The sequence below is a fragment of the Halyomorpha halys genome, unplaced genomic scaffold (genome assembly GCF_000696795.3).
Source record: "Halyomorpha halys isolate HHAL.00 unplaced genomic scaffold, Hhal_1.1 Scaffold95.1, whole genome shotgun sequence".
NCBI classification, from domain to species: domain Eukaryota; kingdom Metazoa; phylum Arthropoda; class Insecta; order Hemiptera; family Pentatomidae; genus Halyomorpha; species Halyomorpha halys.
The window spans coordinates 197,690-206,438 of record NW_027108063.1 but is presented as its reverse complement, the minus strand read 5'-3'; the positions used below and the strand labels follow the sequence as shown (position 1 = coordinate 206,438).

At 29.8% G+C, this 8,749-nt stretch overlaps 1 protein-coding gene across 1 annotated transcript in view; it reads left to right on the top strand.

Moving 5' to 3' along the window:
* Positions 1-8,749, top strand: part of LOC106677375 (uncharacterized) — a 206,629-nt gene that overhangs the window by 89,214 nt on the left and 108,666 nt on the right. The window lies entirely within an intron of this gene.

Genomic DNA, 8,749 nt, shown 5'->3' with positions numbered 1-8,749 from the left:
CTATTTCATAACAAAGCTCTTAAGAACATAATATTGTCTAATTTATAATTAGTTAAATAACAATTAACTATTAAATATCAACTTCTACCCTTCTTTGCACTAACTTGTACCGAAACATAAAAGTTATATGAAGACCTTTCATAAATTGCTTAGACAATAGGGAAATCCCCAGTTTCAGAGCAATTCAGCGAGTTTGCCTGTGCATTCAGTTGAGCAGATGTCCTTAGTCCTTTTGCAGGCTACAGGACACCTTCACAATCCATTAGGAACAGAGGATTTCAGTCCAACAACCAATCAACCCCAGTAGACTGGCCAACCCTTCAGATATGAAGTGTTATATTTTTAGTTTTTAGTTATCAACATCCGGTTTCAATTCTCGTTGATATTCGTCAGGTGTCAAAGGTTTGAAAAGAATTCTCATTTCTAAAGTTAAAACTCTCCTTTTTTCTTTAACTATGTTAAAAAAATATTTACTCTATTTCCTTAAAGGCAACGTGTACCTTATTTATAATCGGTTCTAGTTATCTGTACTTTATATTGTAATGAAGTCGTCAAACATAATATTATTTTTTTGAAACCCATTCCCATGTCTTAGAATTTACTGAATCATGTCTTTTTTTTTTGTTTCAATCACTTGACAGAACGATCCTTTCAAAGGGTTCGTTGAAATCATTAAAATGATTATAATATCACATAATCATTGAAATTAATAAATAAGCATTATCTGGCCCAAAATCATGTTAATGAAATAATAAATAAATTGAATAGTCATCATATAGTACCTTATTGGTTTGCAAATACCATTATTTTATTTCCTTGGAAGCTTTTCTTTTCTTATTGAAATGTTGAGGTGAAAAGAAACTCTCTTTAGAATATCATCAACGATCAACATTTACTTGCATTCGGGGCATTTCCCCAACTTCTCATACATCATTATTCCTATTCTTTTATTATTAAGATTCTTTTGCTTTTTTATTTTCATCATATTTATTATGGTGGGGATTGTAAAAGTAATTTTTTGGTTCAAAGATAAACTAATGTTTGCCAATGCAGTTTATACGTTTTTATAATTTGTGAATTTGTGAAAATAAAGAACAATACACTTTTCTGGTTTCCAGTATTTTTTCTGTTTCTCCTATACAAATTCGTTCAAATTTTTCGCAGTTGGTTACATTTTACTTTTCCAATTTACCTATTTTATTTTTCAAGTTTGATTATTGGAGTTGGAGCATGTTGTTATCGTATAAACTGGTTTTAATATTGTTATTGTCATATTCTAGTTATCGGTTAGGCCTGGTTTGTAATCGAACCAGAAGAATTTTGTATTGTCATAATCCAATGTTTCTTCTTTTTTTATTATGAATGTTAACAGAAACTTTTTATTGTCTTTCCTATAAAATATAGAGATTATTTTCTGTTTTGATGTTATTACTGCTATGTTGCTTTGCTTTGTTGGTCTGACTGTTTGTTTTTCCATCTTAATGATATTTTTTTATTATTTATTTGTTTATGATTATTATTTATTTTGCTGTACTAAATTCCGATGATTAATCTTTTTGGGTAAAAAATTACGACTAATATAGTGTAAATTTTTTTCTCGCTTTGTTTTTTGTAAATTTTACTTGTAAGATTTATTGATCTATCTATTAAATTTTTTGGATACGTTTTTAATTTGTATTATTAATATTTAATAATATAGATGTATGAATAATTAGTTTAAATATTTAAATCAAAAAGAGTGCGGGAGGGGGAGGGGTGTGACGTGAACCTATATTTTGTTAGGTACCTATCACATTCTTCCTCCATTCACCAACCTGATCTAACATATAAAATTTAGATTTTTGAATAAATAAACAATAAAATCCTAGATTTGAAAGTATCAAATGCAAATATATTTGCATATATATGTGTAGATGTCGGTTTCACTTATCCGAGATCAAATAATACGTGTTTTGAAGCAGCACACTACAACTATAGCATCAGAAATGTAAGGACGTCAGTTTACGTCGGATCTCTATTGAAATCGGCTTTTAGTGCACATACAGATTTCCCGGGAGAGTGGTTTCCACTATAGCCCTACGGCTTCAGTTAACCTTCTCGTGAATCGAGAGTACTTAACAATAAATTTGCTACGAGGGGGGTTAGATCTAGGGTGTGGAGGGTCAGACTTAGTATATGTGAATTTACAATGACCATTATGCAAAGCTGAGTCCAAATCCCAGAACCTCTTTATATACCTATCTGGTAGTATTAGATGGAATTTTATTTGTGAGGATGGCATAAAATATCGGGCAATACTATATAAATTTCATTATTCATAAGTTAGTTATACATTGTTAATTCCTTATATGTGCAGAATTAACAAAAAAAAAATAGAGTTGTGGAACAAATCTTCAACATGACACAATTTATTTCGAGGTTGACAATTACAAGAATTGAGAATTGTTCAATATTTCTTTTCAATATCTAAAAATGCAAAGGTAAAAAAATCGGCTGTGAAATACAAAAGGGATTTCAGGAATTTATATCGTTCGAGATTGCGAGTTTTTATAAAGAGTCCATTAGAAACCTTGTTCAACTGAAGAACACTGAAGAACGGAAGAGGCATCTTCTGATTAATTGGTAAAATTTAATTAAATCCTTCCACGCTTTAATAATTTTATGTTGAAAAATTTATATTTGCGTGATACAGATACAAAATAATAAAAAAATAATTTTGTTATTTAACAGAGCCACTGGCACTATAGTGTGATAAAATTATGTTGCTCCGTTTAATATCATTTCAAAGGTAGATCGTTAAGTATTTTTTAAAAGTAAGTATTTTTGAACAGACCAGGGCTGGAGCTAATTTAAATTTTCCTCACTTTAAAAAAAATATCGAATGAAACCAACAAAATATCAATTTAAAAGAAAAAAACCAAAAAAAAAAAACCTATTAAATAAATGTTAAAGTGAAAAATAAATCTGTTATAGTCCGAAACATAAGAACTCAATTAGTTTTTTTTTCCTTTTTTCGAAGACAATGTATTTTAAAGCACCATTATGTTTTATTTACTTATTTTATAATGAAAAAATTATCCATTAGTTATTTTTAAAACATAAGGTAATGAAACCTAGCTAAAAATAAAGATTAAAGTTCATGAAATTGTTATTTAGATAAAAAAAGAACATGTTTTACAAATAGCTCTATTGATAGTCTAAAGGCCATAAAATATGGTTTCATGCATGTACATAGAACATGGAAAGAAAAAGATTTATAGAATAACAAATTAAAGAAAATTAAATTGTCCGTCAAAGTGCACACTTGATAATGCGGTCAAGTGGTATGGCCATAAACCATCTGCTCCAGTTGTTCCTTGGGCTCTAATAGCTGCATTAAAGTGCTATAAGGCCAGATGCAACTAGAGCTTGACATAAATATTAAATTACGGCTCTCATTCGACGCAGATTAATTTAATGTTCCATCGTATTTAAGATGTTATTTTATTTAAGTTTTTTTTATTTGAGGAGATGATCGGGGGGTGCGGTCAGCAAAGAAACAACATAAATAAACGAAAAAATATTTATTTATGCCGACGTTTTGACCTGATTTTCAGGTCTTCATCAGGGCTATAAAAACAAAAAGACAACAACCATCATTTAGAGAGAATTTGCCGACCTGCACTATGGCGGCTTTTCCTGCTATTTATATCAATGTAGACTGAATTCTCTTCCTATAACATTACTCTCGCATTTCTTACTTTCTTCATTTCCCTTTCTCCATTTATTTCTTCGTATCTCCTGTTATTTCTTTTTATAATATTTTTTTTTTTCATAAGCTCCATTATTAATTTAACTTATTCTTTATAGATTCTTTCCAATGTATCATTTATTTATTACTCACATTTATACATATATAAATAATAATGTAATCAATCTACTACTGTCTTTTTCCACAGTTATTAATCAACTTTTTTCTCTCTAAATGATGGTTGTTGTATTTTTGTTTTTATAGCCCTAATGAAGACCTGAAAATCAGGTCGAAACATCGGCATAAATAAATATTTTTTTGTTTATTTATGTTGTTTCTTTGCTGACCGCACCGCCCTCCCCATCATCTCCAATCAGTAATCTACGGTGAACTATCTACACCTCATTTAATTTTTTTTTTAAATATGGTGGGAATGAGCCCTTCGATCCTTACTACCATTGTCTAAAAACATGCTAAAATGTAATATTACAAAAAAAAAAGATAATAAATTTAATGTTCTTTAATTTATGGTACTATAAAATTTTCACTAGATTGTAGCATTTATCAGTCAAAGACGAAACAAACACCTAGTTCCTTATTTCATCGATATAATTATCTGTTTAGTAACTATGTCCAGAAACGCGTATACAACAAAATTGTCTTGTTTTTATTTACAGTTGACTGCATTCTGTTTGCCTTTATTATTAAGATATGGTATCCATTCCAACAAAAAATGTAATTCTCTTTAATTTTTCCTAAAGTTTTTGGCTAGGACGCACCATATAGGGGCTATAGACAAAAAACAAAGCAAAAAACAAATTAGCTACTTAGTAAGAGTTTTGGAACAACTAGAAATACTTTTTCGAGGCAGAGTGTGTTAGGAATTTTTTTTTTATTTACCTGCAGATTATTTATGAGATGGATTTTATGTATTGGGCTCTTGTATAGAAAAATAGAGAGTAGTTCTCATTCTCATATGAAAGATTTTTCAATATACAATTTCAGACATATTCATAAAAAATTTTTTAAATTTATTTACATTACCTGAGATCATTTTAGAAAAGACGAGTGAGGCTAGAGATTATTTGAGAGTGACAGTTAATCTCTTGATGAAAACTACATTATTGTTGTAGAACTTAAATTGTTAAAGTCTTACAGCTGATTGACCGTCTTATTTACAACTGTGACCATGAATATCAATGCCTTATTCATAATTCATAACTCTGAGTAAAAATGTATGTCCAAGAATTTAATCTAGTTATGTGCCACGAAAATGATTTTTTTAAAAGAAGTCTAAATCGTGACGAATTAATGTAGTCAACAAATACTCTTTGAGCTAACATTAAAAAGTTTATTAAATAATTTGCTATATACTAAATAGATAAATTAATTAACCGTACCTTTAAAAAATGCATAATACTCTATTTTATATTTTTAAATTCTCTTGGTAGTTTTTACTAGATTTGATTGCGATTATAAGTAGCATTAGCATAAAAAAAATATATATACTTTTTATTTTATTATAAATCGCACATATACGACTTTTAGAATAATGTATGATTACCTCAGGTTTGAACAATTAAAGTAAGAAAAAAAGGTAATTAAAAAAGAATAAAATTTTAGATTCAGTATGCTTCCTTGCAAAAGAGCTGTTTATATCATCGTCTACGGAATACGGTATCGCACCCACAACGGTAGCCTGTGGTTCCAAGACCGGTCCTGAAGTCCCCTTCATTCAATATAATTTCTTAAATTGAATTCCATATTATTGAATAAAGATAAAACTTTCTCGTTTATCGAGGAAAATTCATTTTCCGCTTCGATAAATGCCGAATCCTATTTCCTTTGCCAGAATGCCAGTTTCCCTCTGATTTATTTTACATGATTCCTAAGATTTCTGAGTAAATATTGTTCAGTGTAGGAGGGAAAAAAAATTAATAAAACTTAATTTGATGGACCATTTCGTTCTGTTTATTTAGAAATACCTTCACGATTAAATGCTATTTGGTTTGGTTTTTTTTAAATAAATACCGTTGGCTTTAATTTATTTTCCCGGAAAACCCTAAATACTTTTTACTTCATTTATTTCTGTATTTTTTGGGACTTTACGAACAAATTCAATTTATTGTACATTGAATTTTCATTTTAGTATTTTGAATTTAGTTATATTTTGTCTATTGAGTTATTAGTCTATCGCTAGAAATTAATTCATGTACTGTTCTAGTTCATAAATCGTAGCAGTCTTCCCAGCGATCTAATAATCCAGACTATGAATATTAATTTTCATTAATGTCTATCATTACTGTATGTTATTTTGGCATTGGTCGATAAATGTAGTCATCTCGGGGAACCATATTAGATGTATTTTTCTGAATATATAAATTTTTAAAAAATAATAAAATTACTGTAGACAGTTATTATTAAAAATTAGGTGATAATAATAAACTTACACCTTTATCTTCTATCATTTTACGACCAACCTTTTTGCCTTAGGAGTGTTTGACTGATTTATTAATGTTGGAGACCAAGTATAATAAATAAATTCAACTAACGATCAAATAAAAATACAGATGAATTTATGAATAGGGTGTATAAAAAAAATGACCGTTTTTCAACAATATATTTGTATTATTATTTCTTTAATATAAAAAACAATTAATACTCAAATTATAGTCTATAACAAATTATATTGTTATCAACTGTAATTAGCCATCTGCTAGCCAATTGCTCTATCTCACGCTGATAACATTCTTTGTGATGACTGTTAAAGAACTCTTAGACTGCAATTTCAACTTCCGCAAAATTATCAAATTTTTTTCCCAAGACGGAAACGGGTCATGGATCGAAACAAGTAGTAATCCGATGCTGTGAGGTCTGGACAATATGGTGGATGAGGCAAGAGCAAAAGCACCCCTTTTAAAGCACCCCTGAAGTGCTTTAAATTTTTTTTTCCAAATTTCTAACCTATTAGCTTATTTCTGAGGAGTAAGTTCGCGAGGGACCAGTATACTGCTCTTTTTCACAGTGGCCATTGAAGGTAGATGGCGACTAACAGTATCTTTCGACACACCACACTCCCCGACAAGTTTGTGAGTACTTGTGGACGGATTTGACTCAACAGCTTCCTGTAGAACCTCATCAATATCCATTAATGGTTGCCGGGAGCACTTCTTCCTTTTCCACGTCGTATTTCCACTGCCAAATTTTTCAAACCAACGCCGCGCTATGTGCGCTGATCAAGGATACCTTTTCCTTCATATTTAATAATTTTACGAGTTGCTTCAGCGGCTGTGAAATTTTTTTTCAGTAATGCCTTAAAATTACAAGAATTTCCTAGGACACTGTCATGTTTCTTCTTTAAAACAAATAACTAAACTGAGGTATTTTTTGAAGAAGTCGAATGGAATTAAAAAGGCTTAGAGAATGCTTTAAAGGGATTATTATGTATTTGTATGTACTAAATAGGATGAATATATTTACAGTCCTTAGAAATCTTGAATTTGATAAAACGGTAATTTTTTTTTTTTATACACTATTAAAATAAATTTGTATTTTTCACATACCGCGAACTCAACTATCTCCTCATAAATACATTTGTAGATTAGTCTGTTAAAATAAAAAAACTTCAATTATTTTTAACCTTCCAGGGACAAAATTAACAATGACGATTATCTACTTTATTCTTTTAGCAACAGAAAAGAATGTCTAATAGCAGCAAGTACATTGAGATATATTAGTTTAATACTAACAGTTAACAAGTCAAGTTAGTATTAAACTTAAAAGTTACCAGGTTTTTGTGGTTGTTTACTCCTAACGAAGAGGTTAACGAAAAAAGAATAAGTGATAACTGAGAGGGAACTGAATTAGACCGGAACAAGAGGCAGAGCCATTCACCTAAGGCGCGGTGATTAGGTACCAACTCCTGGTCTTTTCGTTTCTTCATTTTCTCTTTTCTGTGTTTTTTCTTTCTTGTTTTACCTCCTTACTTTGGCTTTTCCAACAAGCCAGAAAACCAGCTCTAATCCTGTCTTCATTATTGTAGGGTTCTTGAGTACAACCGAACTATTCGATTTCAGAGCTAACCTCTCAAACTAAATTCTTTGTTATTGATACTATTATGAAACAAAAATTATAATTATTGGAGAAGTTTGTCGGGGGGTGCGGTCAACAAAGAACAACATAAATAAATAAATATGGTTTTGTTTATTTATGTTGTTCTTTGCTGAACGCACCCCCCGACAAACTACTCCAATCATTAACCTACGGTCAACTATCTACACCTCATTAAAAATTATAATTATTGATTATACCGAGGTTGTTTTATATAGGGAAGATGTCCATATATGGAACCTCAGGTCAGTTGTTTAAAATCCTACATAGCTTTTGAAATAGAGTGTTATTAGTCATGGTTTGAATATACTTTAGTTATAGTAAGAGGATAATCCGGGTGAGGGTCAATAAAGGTATCAAAAAAGTAAAAAAAAAAAAACTATTTATTGCAAACCAACGTTTCGCCCCACTTTGCAGGGCTTCGTCAGGGCTAAACGAAAAAACAAGATACAAATATTTTAGAATTAACAAAACCTTAAAATTAAAAACATTTCAAAAAAAGTTTTATGCTTATAGAGTATATAAAAAATAATTAATAATAGCAACATAAGGAAGTATGTACGTAGACTGGAAACAAGTTACTAATGCATATAACCTGGGCCCTGTTTCATAATAAAGTACAAACTAATACTATAAGTCTTGTCGATTTAATTTAATACAATTACACTGACTTGTATAATAGTAACTTGTACTTTAGCACTTTTTAACTCCTGTAATATCACTAATAGTCCGCCCTATTATGAAAAAAAAGTATTAGTGCAATTACCACGTTGTTTCTATACTTGTACTATGAAATAATACTATTAGCTTTCATTATGAAATAGGGTCCCAGGTGTGATAGATGTTTTAAATATAGATTTAAATAGATAAATTGTAGGAGTTTTTTTTTTTTTTTTTTTTTTTTTTTTT